Source organism: Poromitra crassiceps, assembly GCF_964638095.1.
Source record: "Poromitra crassiceps genome assembly, chromosome: 5".
NCBI lineage: Eukaryota > Metazoa > Chordata > Actinopteri > Beryciformes > Melamphaidae > Poromitra > Poromitra crassiceps.
Genome location: NC_139642.1, coordinates 12,699,334 through 12,709,254, shown reverse-complemented (window position 1 = coordinate 12,709,254; position 9,921 = coordinate 12,699,334). Strand labels below are relative to the sequence as shown.

The 9,921-nt window shown below is 42.3% G+C and overlaps 1 long non-coding RNA gene across 1 annotated transcript; it reads right to left on the bottom strand.

Moving 5' to 3' along the window:
- Positions 1-200: 200 nt before the first annotated feature.
- Positions 201-7,333, bottom strand: LOC310776803. The gene is made up of 3 exons (XR_014552707.1): positions 7,186-7,333; positions 3,667-3,758; positions 201-328 (listed from the first exon to the last, which is right to left on the bottom strand). It is a non-coding gene; the product is annotated as an uncharacterized lncRNA (long non-coding RNA).
- Positions 7,334-9,921: the final 2,588 nt, after the last annotated feature.

Here is a 9,921-nt window from a genome sequence, read left to right as displayed (position 1 = left end):
TTTATAGAGATTATGTTTCCTGTTGTGTGTTCTTCAGTTTCTGAATTGGACCCTGATTAATATAAATGTGTGCCTCTTGTGTCTCTTTCTTATTCACAATTCCTGAAGGCTTCTCCAGCTCTTCCACACCTCATATTGTAGATATATATGACTGTGACAATGAATGGACCTGAACTAACAGCTGGCTGTGTGAAAGCTGAGCCATCTATCTGGAAGATCCCACTCTGTTCCCCGGGCTCCTGCCTCTCTTCCTGCCTTCAGCACTGGAACCACCCAGGTTGCCCAGTTTAATGTTCTCCCGTCTGTCTGGTGTCTGCCTCCTGGTGTCCTGGAGAGACATGACAACAGCCATCTTAGCATAATATGGATGTATCTCTGTCTATGTATGTATGTGTGCGTGCATATACATTACATATACCGTATATATAAACCCTTCACATTTTTTGATATTTCCATAAATTAGAAACTCTCCCCTATATAGAACTTTTTGAATGACTGAGATAGCTCTCTCAGATCAAAAGTTATTTTAATCTGTTATGTGTCTAAAAAACATGAGAAAAATTGCATATTTTATAAAGTGACATTCCACCAAAACCATAAAAATAAAAACTTTCCTTTTAGTTTGGTGAAAATAATTATTCATCATGATGTACTACAAATAGTGCAGCAGATAATTGCATATATCAAAAGAATCGTTCAAATTGTGAAAGAAGCATGAAATTTGGCACAAATACTCTTAAAGGTCCACTCTTTTGAAAAAGTGGTCTGGCCACGCAAAAATTCAAAATGGCCGCCATTTTCCAAGATGGCTTCTAGGTGTTGTACCAATAAGTCCTATATCGGCATCACGGCATGTAATTATCATATAATCAATTCATTTTGGTCTAAACTATGTGTTATGAGTCTCACATTTCATTACTTTTATGTTTAATGTTATAGCAAATATGGCGTGCAAGATGGCCGCTGTTAAACTCGTTGCGATGATATCTCGTGATCTATAAAACATAGAAACACAATTTAATAGAATGAATGTCAGTGCACAACCAGGGCACACTGGTGACATCACTGCTGTGAAACTCAGCATGGGGTTCAGTGTCAGCTGATCTAGTTTTACTAATACTGTAGTTGTCGACTAATAATGATAGTATAGCTTAATTTAGTATCCCAAATGCTGTCTAACAGGCCCCAATCAATTAGCTAGTAATAATAGTTAGTAGATGTAGTTAGATAGCCGCGCCTGAATTGACAGGGTGTGCCAGTGCGGGAGAGCCGAGCCAAGGGTAATATACATAACTATACATGACTCAATCATGTATACTTACCCGGAAGGTGTACAGATCACACAGGATTTAAATGACACTGGATGAATGATCGGGCTAGGTGTAGGTCACCCGAACCTAGTTGTATCCCATACCTGAATGTGCGGTATCACTTTCTAAGGATAGTAGAAATCAATCTCAAAAATTGGCAAATGCAAATCCAATGTTAGCCAAGAGGCAAACTGATTGGAAGAAATGTTGTCTTTGTCAGATAGACAAAAAAAATGAAGTCCTTTCATCACCTCAAATTTTTCATAGTCCTCATGATGACAGCTACACCATGCTTGCAACCAATGTTCCAAATATGGGGTCAGTCAACCCAGTGTCAGCCAGAAGCAGAGAGTCCTGCTGACTGGGGATGGGAGAAGGATGGTGAAGAATGGCGGGTCTACTGGACAGCCAATTCACCACTTGCAGAGAGTTGTCAACAACTCACCAAGTGTGGCTGCAAATCAGGGTGCCGTGGAAGGTGCAAATGCTTTAGATTAGGTTTCAATTGCACAGCACTGTGCAGTTGCAAATGTGAGTAGGAACTCCATAGCCTATATTGAACAGTGAAGCACATTTTCTGTGTAGTTGTTTTGAATCTTTTTACGGTATTTACTAGTGAGATAATTTTCAGTTGATAAGTTACTTTGTGATGTTAGCACCTGTGCCTTTTACTCTAAGATTAATATTTTCTGTTTGTAATTATTCAGTGGCTGCAGTGATGCTGTTGCCTCCAGATATAGCCACATTCAGTAGTAGGCTACTAGGCTAGTTGTTCAATTATTATTTCTGGAGTGCTATCCGTTCAGCACCATAGTTATGCTACTAGTCATGTTTTTCATTTCCCCATCCCTTTGTATTTATTTGTTAACTGTAATAGTGTTTAGTATTTATGTGGGAAAACAAAAAACACAAAAAAACACAAAAAAACAAATACATAACAAAAAAAAACTCCCTTGTGACTGTTAACCTTGTCGTGGTACAGGGTTCGCAGGCCACGAGACTCCTTAACATACACAAATAGTGTAGTAGCCGTACTGTACCGTACTGTAGCTGCTACCATTACGTATGTCTAATGTTTAATTGTATGCTTAATAAGGAATATGCTATTTGCACCTGTATGTCAAATACGCCGAATTTAAAACGCCAAGTTTAATTGTATGTTTAATAAGGAATATGCTATTTGCACCTGTATGTCAAATACGCCGATTTTAAATGTTTAAGCACGTCTAAAGTATGCACATGACATGTGCACCTACTGTATGTGCAGTGAATATGCCACTGTCTCTGACTTGTCTTATCACTATACTGCCTTATTGCTTGTTGTGTCTCTTGTTTTTGCACTCATATGCCCTTACATTTGTACTATGTTGTAAATGGAGTCCACAGCACAAGAATTTCACACGTGATACTTGTATCATGGAGTGACAATAAAAATCTTGAATCTTGAATCTTGGTAAGGGAGCTTGTGTACCTCACTGAACCCTGAGTGCTATGCCGGTGGGAGGCGACTCCTGGCAGGTTTTACCAACCGGACAGGTCGAGGGCGAGAGGTCAGACCAAACAGAGTCAAAAAACCTCTCCTAACCATGGAGCCTTTTTAGAAAAAATGGTCTATGACCACTGCGGACAACTGGTGGAAATGGCAGCTAGAGCCAATCACCTACCCTGTTCTCATGATATGTTATCATTTTTGATTGCAGAATTGGTTTCTGCATAATCTAAAACATAAAATAACACAGAATCCTCGTAAATTGGACAACCCAATCAAATTATATGAGAATGTTTTCGATTTACAATCCAGATGGCAGCCATCTTGGAAAATGGTCACCACGGTGGAATTCCAGGTTGGCATGGCTTCTGCATGGTCTAACACATGAGAGACAACACCAAAAACCTCCTTAATCTGAAAACTCAATCAATTTCTATGGGAAAACATAATTTAAGGAGCTAGGTGGCGGCCATCTTGAAAAATGGGCGCCACCTTGAATTTTTGCGTGGCCAGACCACTTTTTCAAAAGAGTGGACCTTTAAGAGTATTTGTGCCAATTTTTACGCTTCTTTCACAATTTGAACGATTCTTTCAGTTATCTGCTGCACTAAAAGAAGAATCAAAACACTTAAAATCTCAAAATACCTGCAAAACTCATTTTTGACCTTCTTTGGCTCATTACCAAAAATGTGTAGCAGCGACATGTTGTGAAGGGTTTTATACACACACACACACACACACACACACACACACACACACACACACACACACACACACACACACACACACACGTGTATGTATATATATATGTATGTATGTATATATATCTCTACTGAATCAAGATGTAGATATCAAGATGTTCAGTACCTTGCAGTAGAAACAGTAGTAGAGGGCAGTGATCAGCAGCACCAGAATCAGCAGCAGGACAACATGCCTGATGATGATGTCTGTTAGAGAGGCTGAAACAGATTCAGAGTCATCACTTCCAGATCACATGACATCAGAGTCATCACATCAGATCACATGACATCAGTTATCACATCAGATCACATGACATCAGAGTAATCAGATCACATGACATCAGAGTTATCACATCAGATCACATGACATCAGAGTCATCACATCAGATCACATGACATCAGAGTCATCACATCAGATCACATGACATCAGAGTCATCACACCAGATCACATGACATCAGAGTCATCACATCAGATCACATGACATCAGAGTTATCACATCAGATCACATGACATCAGAGTTATTAGATCACATGACATCATGAGAACATTAAAGAACAAGTTTATGTTGCTCTAAAACCCTTGGAGAATACAACCAAGTGGGACAAGAAAGCTCAGCAGGCCAAGTAGAATACAAAATAGAAAAAGGAGCTTCTTGGATATTAGGATCATGTTTTAATTAAGAAGTAATGTACAAGTGCACTGGAAAAGTTGACTAACAATGTACATCTTCAAACAAAATCACAGGCAACAAAACGCAACGCGTTTCAACCTCGCTGGTCTTGGTCAGGCTGTATTAGCTGGGTGTGGGGCTGCCACACCTGTATAAAAGAGCATACGTGCCACAGGTAAGGTGACGTGGCACACGGAAGAAGTGTCTGACGCAGTGGTGACGTCAAAATATAGAAAATCACAGAAGCATGTGATCAACAAGAGCATAGAGAAGACATACTTAGAAAAGTAACAAGGAAAAGAGAAAAAAGCCAAGGAAAAGAGAAAAAAGCCTATTAGGCTACTAGGGACAGGCATGATATAGTGTAGCATGAGTGGATACACAATACAACACTTTATAGAAAACACGTTAAGTCAAACTCCTCATTGAGTCTGTGTGGAGCGACTGTGTTGAGCGTGTGTATCCAGAGCGATTCACGCTGCAGGAGCACTCTGTCTGGGTGCAGCAGCCCACACCCAGCTAATACAGCCTGATGAAGACCAGCGAGCTTGAAACACGTTGCGTTTTGTTGCCCGTGATTTTGTTTGAAGATGTACATTGTTAGTAAACTTTTCCAATACACTTGTACATTACTTCTTAATTAAAACATGATCCTAATATCCAAGAAGCTCCTTTTTCTATTTTGTTTGCTCTAAAACCCTTAAAATCACTAAGTGAAGGTCACTTTAACATCTCAATTCAGTTCCTACAGAGCAGGATGTCTTCATTCACTGTTCGTACTTTAACCTATGAAAAGTAGCCTAATGCAGTATAAGTTTGTATCAAACCCATGGAATGTATGAAGGTTCAGTAATCAACAGGGGGTGATATAGGCATTATTGTAGGTGCCTGGAACGATCTACCAAGGCAGATCAGAACTGTGACCACTTCTAAGTGTTTTTATTGTATTTTCTACCTTGTATAATTACAGGTATGTAATGTGTTTTAATTGACTGTATTTGCATTCTTCTACCTCTTTGATTGTGTGACTGTTTGCACTTTTCTCTCTGTCATCTGTACAGGGACTACGGATGGAAATGAGCATCGTTGCTAAATCCTGCATGTTTACATCTTGTCTGTAAGATGTACATTATCCCTATCAAATAAATAAAAATAAATAAACTGGTGGCCAGTAAGGGTGTGTTTGGGAGCATAAATGTGTGCCCTTCACACCAGAGACCAGAGTTTGATTCACAGCCTGAACACACCATATGCAGAAGCCACGCTGAAGCAACGCAGCACAGAGGCACTTTCATTTCGGCGTCCTTGTTAACACATTCATTGCCAGCCGTTTTTTTTTTACTGTAGGTAGCTTCTGCCAAGGTTTTTTTTTGAGGATTCTGGCTCATCTTTCAACAGCCGAGGATTATTTTCTGCTAAGATTTTGTGAACACAAAATATCTCAAAAGAACTAATAGAATGTGTGCTTTCTCTGTCTAAAAGAGTTAGTTTGTAGAGTTAGTAGTTATGTAGGCATTAGCACTTGAATACAGCATGGTTTCAGCGTCTGAAAATTTAAGCTGAGAAAAATGCCTTTTTGTGAAATTCGATAGAACAGTCACTTTAACCATTCATTTTTGGCATCAGTAAGACGTCAGACATCTAAACAATAGTTTTGAACAGTAATTTCCTCCATAACAGCAGGAAACCCCCCTCTCCTTCAAACTCCTCCCTCCGTGTGTGTTCTCTTCCTGCCTCCCTGGCTCTGCAGCGGGCGTGTCACAAGCGAGTTGCTGCTGCTGCTGCTGCTGCCTGTCTGCTGGCGGCCACTCTTTGATCTGGATCGGCTTTCTCGTTTCTTGGGGTTTCGGTTGAGAGCTTTGATGAAGCTTTTGCGATTCTGGTCTTATTTATGCTGCGTGTTTCAAAGTGTGTTCCACCCGTAATCTATTATGCAAATTTGCAATCCCCCACCGCCAGCTCCCTGCGCGAAAGCGAAAGCGTTTTCGCCAATCCATTTTCATGAGAATGGCTTCCTCACGCGGCTGTTTTTGCTTGGCTTTCTCTCATCTGGAGAGCACTGTCGCCACTTAGTGGGTCGGTAAAATAGATTATACACATTCAATACCTCCCATATTTTAATATGAGATGTAAAAGGGGTTGATCGACGTCCCACCGTCAATTTTTTTTTTTTTTTTTTAAGACGAGATATCTCGTCAACGGCAGTCAACCGTTTTTTTTTTTAAGACGAGATATCTCGTCAACGGCAGTGAACGTGTTAACAGGCGAGACCGATCACACCAGCTACGCTGCACGCGTGCTGCAGCGATAGTTTCAGCTTCTGTTCTATTCTTCATGCGTGCAGCACCCAAGAAGCCAGGCATGAAGTCAATGCAAGCTGTGAGTGGGGGTAAGGCAGCACCGGACGTGATCAAAACACAGTGCTTCTGGTGTGAATGGCAAGGCTCCTGCTCGAAGCGTCCGTGAAGTGCTGCTTCAGCGCTGCTTCTGAGATGTCTATGTCCAGGGGAACCCCAGCAAAAAGGGGAATCATTTGTTTTGACTATAATTCCATCCAGTAAGCCAATGACAGAATGTAGGACTGTTTTGATCATGAGTTTCATAATCTTTCTGTAATCAAACATCTAAAAGCAAAAATCCTATCAGATGGGGGACCCTGGGACAACATCTTATCAGATGGGGGACCCTGGGACAACATATTATCGGATGGGGGTCCATGGTCCAATATGTGCCAGTTTTGGGGTCCTTGGCATGAAGAAGTTTGAGAACCACTGGCTTGGAGAATAGGGTAATCTGATCCACTCTAAAGATTATATAGATGTTGTTGGACAAAAGCCACAAATCTACAGAAAATCAGTTTTCAGGAATAAAGTAAAGCTGCTGATTCTCTCATTAACTCTCATGACTTGTTGAAATGATCAAATGGATTAACACATTCCTGTTGGATTCAGCTTCAGATGATGCTTCAGGTTACCTAAAACAGTGAGAGAGAGGGGCTGGCTCTCAGAGGAGAAGTTACGAGAGACAACATAGATGTGATAAACACAGCTGTAGATCCCTTGGTGGGCGTGGCCTGCAGCAGGAAACAGGAAGTGGGCAGAGTGATTGACAGCTGGCTGGGTGTGGCTGTGTGCTGTGTTGGAGGCGGTGGAGGTGAGGTGGAAGAAGCCTCCTGGGTACTGTGGCTGGATGGAGCAGCTGATGGTGAAGCTGGAGCCCCTGAAGACCTGAAGCCCTTGCTGCTGGGCCTCAAAGACCCCATCCATGGAGGGAGAGAGGGAGATGACTGGCTGAACCAGGAAATCTGTAAACAGAGAGGGAGATGATTGGCTGAACCGGCAGATCTGTAAACAGAGTGGGAGGTGATTGGCTGAACCAGATCTGTAAACAGAGTGGGAGATGATGAGCCACACCCAGCCAGCTGTCAATCACTCTGCCCACTCAAAAGTGACGTACACATGCTCTGACACACACGCCTGCCCGCCCACACACACACACACACACACACACACACACACACACACACACACACACACACACACACACACACACACACACACACACACACACACACACAACAGAGGGAGGGGTTTTTAATGTGAAAATCTTGATCAAACATATGGCCCAGGGTTCAAAACCGGTCCAAAGGTTCGAAGCTGGTCCACAGAATGACTTTAAGTGTGAAAATTGGACTTCAACTTTTCAAGCTCAGGATTTTATCAGGTTTCAGGAGCAAACTAGAAATACCGTGTCGTGGTTGTATGCCTCCACCAACAACTGAGCAGTCTACATCCATGTCTGTCCAGACTCATACAAGCACAAATACCTTGAAGCACAAGGTTAGCCTGGGTACAGCACAGTGCTGTGGTCATTCAGCCTTATGGCACTTTAGGCAGTTTGGGAGTACCTCAACAACATGGAGAATCGTTTTCAACATGGAAAATGCTCCTACCCCAAAACCACCCACATCCCCCAAACCACTCCCCCATATCCACCCCTCGAACCCCGACTCTCTATCCCTAGCTACAGCCCATTTCCCCTAGCCCCGCCCCTTACTGATCACACCCCTCCCGTCAGTGATACTCAACTGGCGGCCCGCGATGGAATTGCACACACACACACACACACACACAAAATATATATATATACCGTAAAACTTCTAATAGGGGCCCTCTCCCCAATTGCCGCCGAGTCTCCAATAACCGCAGGGGGTCAGACTCAATTTTGCATATAAGCACCGGTCTTCCATTAACAGCCGGGAGCGGTTATTAGAATAAATACGTTTTTTCTCCCCCATTAGGCCTACGGTATGTTTTTGTGTTGACTGAATTCAGTCACTTACGGTAATGATGTGTGTTTTGGAGGAAGTCAGGCGGAAGTCAGTCATGTTCTTTTCCCCCTGTCAGACAGTTTTATATTTTATTCGGACATGTATTGGAAACTTGTCTTGGCGTCTACGTATTTGGTAAGTCTGCTTGTTTGTCTAGTAGTGCTGCAGTGCTGTTTCCATTGACTATCTGTTTCATTAGCGTTAGCTTGGTAGCTAACGTTAGCGTGCGTTCTACAATGAGCCAGCCTCCCCTCCCTACTCAGGGAAGGGAGACGAGGCTGGCCAGCGAGACTAATGAAACACAAACAACTGAATGTGTGAGTGGTAGTAGGCTAATGTTACTTGTTTAAAATATGGTATGGCTGTTTGGCAGAGGGAGAAGAGGAGAGCAATGAACTGATACTATAACGTAGTTGGATGATGATGATGATGATGATGAAGGCAATACTAGGCAGTACAATACTAGGCATGTTCAAAACTGCCTGTACCTACCCTCTTGTGTGTACTAAGTACTATCTCACTGGTTTAAACTGCCTGTACCTACCCTCTTGTGTGTACTAAGTACTATCTCACTGGTTTAAACTGCCTGTACCTACCCTCTTGTGTGTACTAAGTACTATCTCACTGGTTTAAATAAGCAATTTGATACTTTCGTTTTTGCTGACCAGAAATTCTGTGCAAAAAATAATAATCGCCTGGGTCGATTTCGTGCAATAAAGAAATAACCGCCTGACTCCAATTGCCGCCTGGTCTCCTTTAACCGCCTGGGGTCAGAATCAATTTAGCATAATAAACGCCCGGGCCCTTATTTGAAGTTTTACGGTATATATATATATATATATTTTTTTTTTACAGTGCACCTGAACGCAACATGCAAGATACCCGCTGAATAAGTGTCCAAATGTTCATGTCATTCTGGGCAATACTCCACTTCTGTTATAGCATTTCAGTCTGGAATATGGAATATCTTTCAATAATCTATGATTTAGCTGCTAAATTGTCAAATACCGCTGTCTGCTTGCTACCCAGGCACTTATGTATGTACTAACTTAACCTAACTATCCGGTGTGCACAACATTGTCAGACTAAACTCTGGCTGACACCCCAAAAACCTACAATCCGCTACAGAAAAATTTATATTGTTTGTTTATTAACTGGCCCCTGGCCTTCTATCATTTCACGAAAGTGGCCCGCGGGGAAAGCAAGTTGAGTATCCCTGCTCTACGACCTTCGTATCCAGAGCTACAGCTCCTTTTCTGTAGCCCCACCCCCTTCCTTGACCTTCACACCCCTTCCCACTACCCACCTCCCCCTAGCCACCCCTCAAACCCCGACCCTCTAAAACCTTCAGATACCTAGCTATGGCCCATTTTCCCTAGC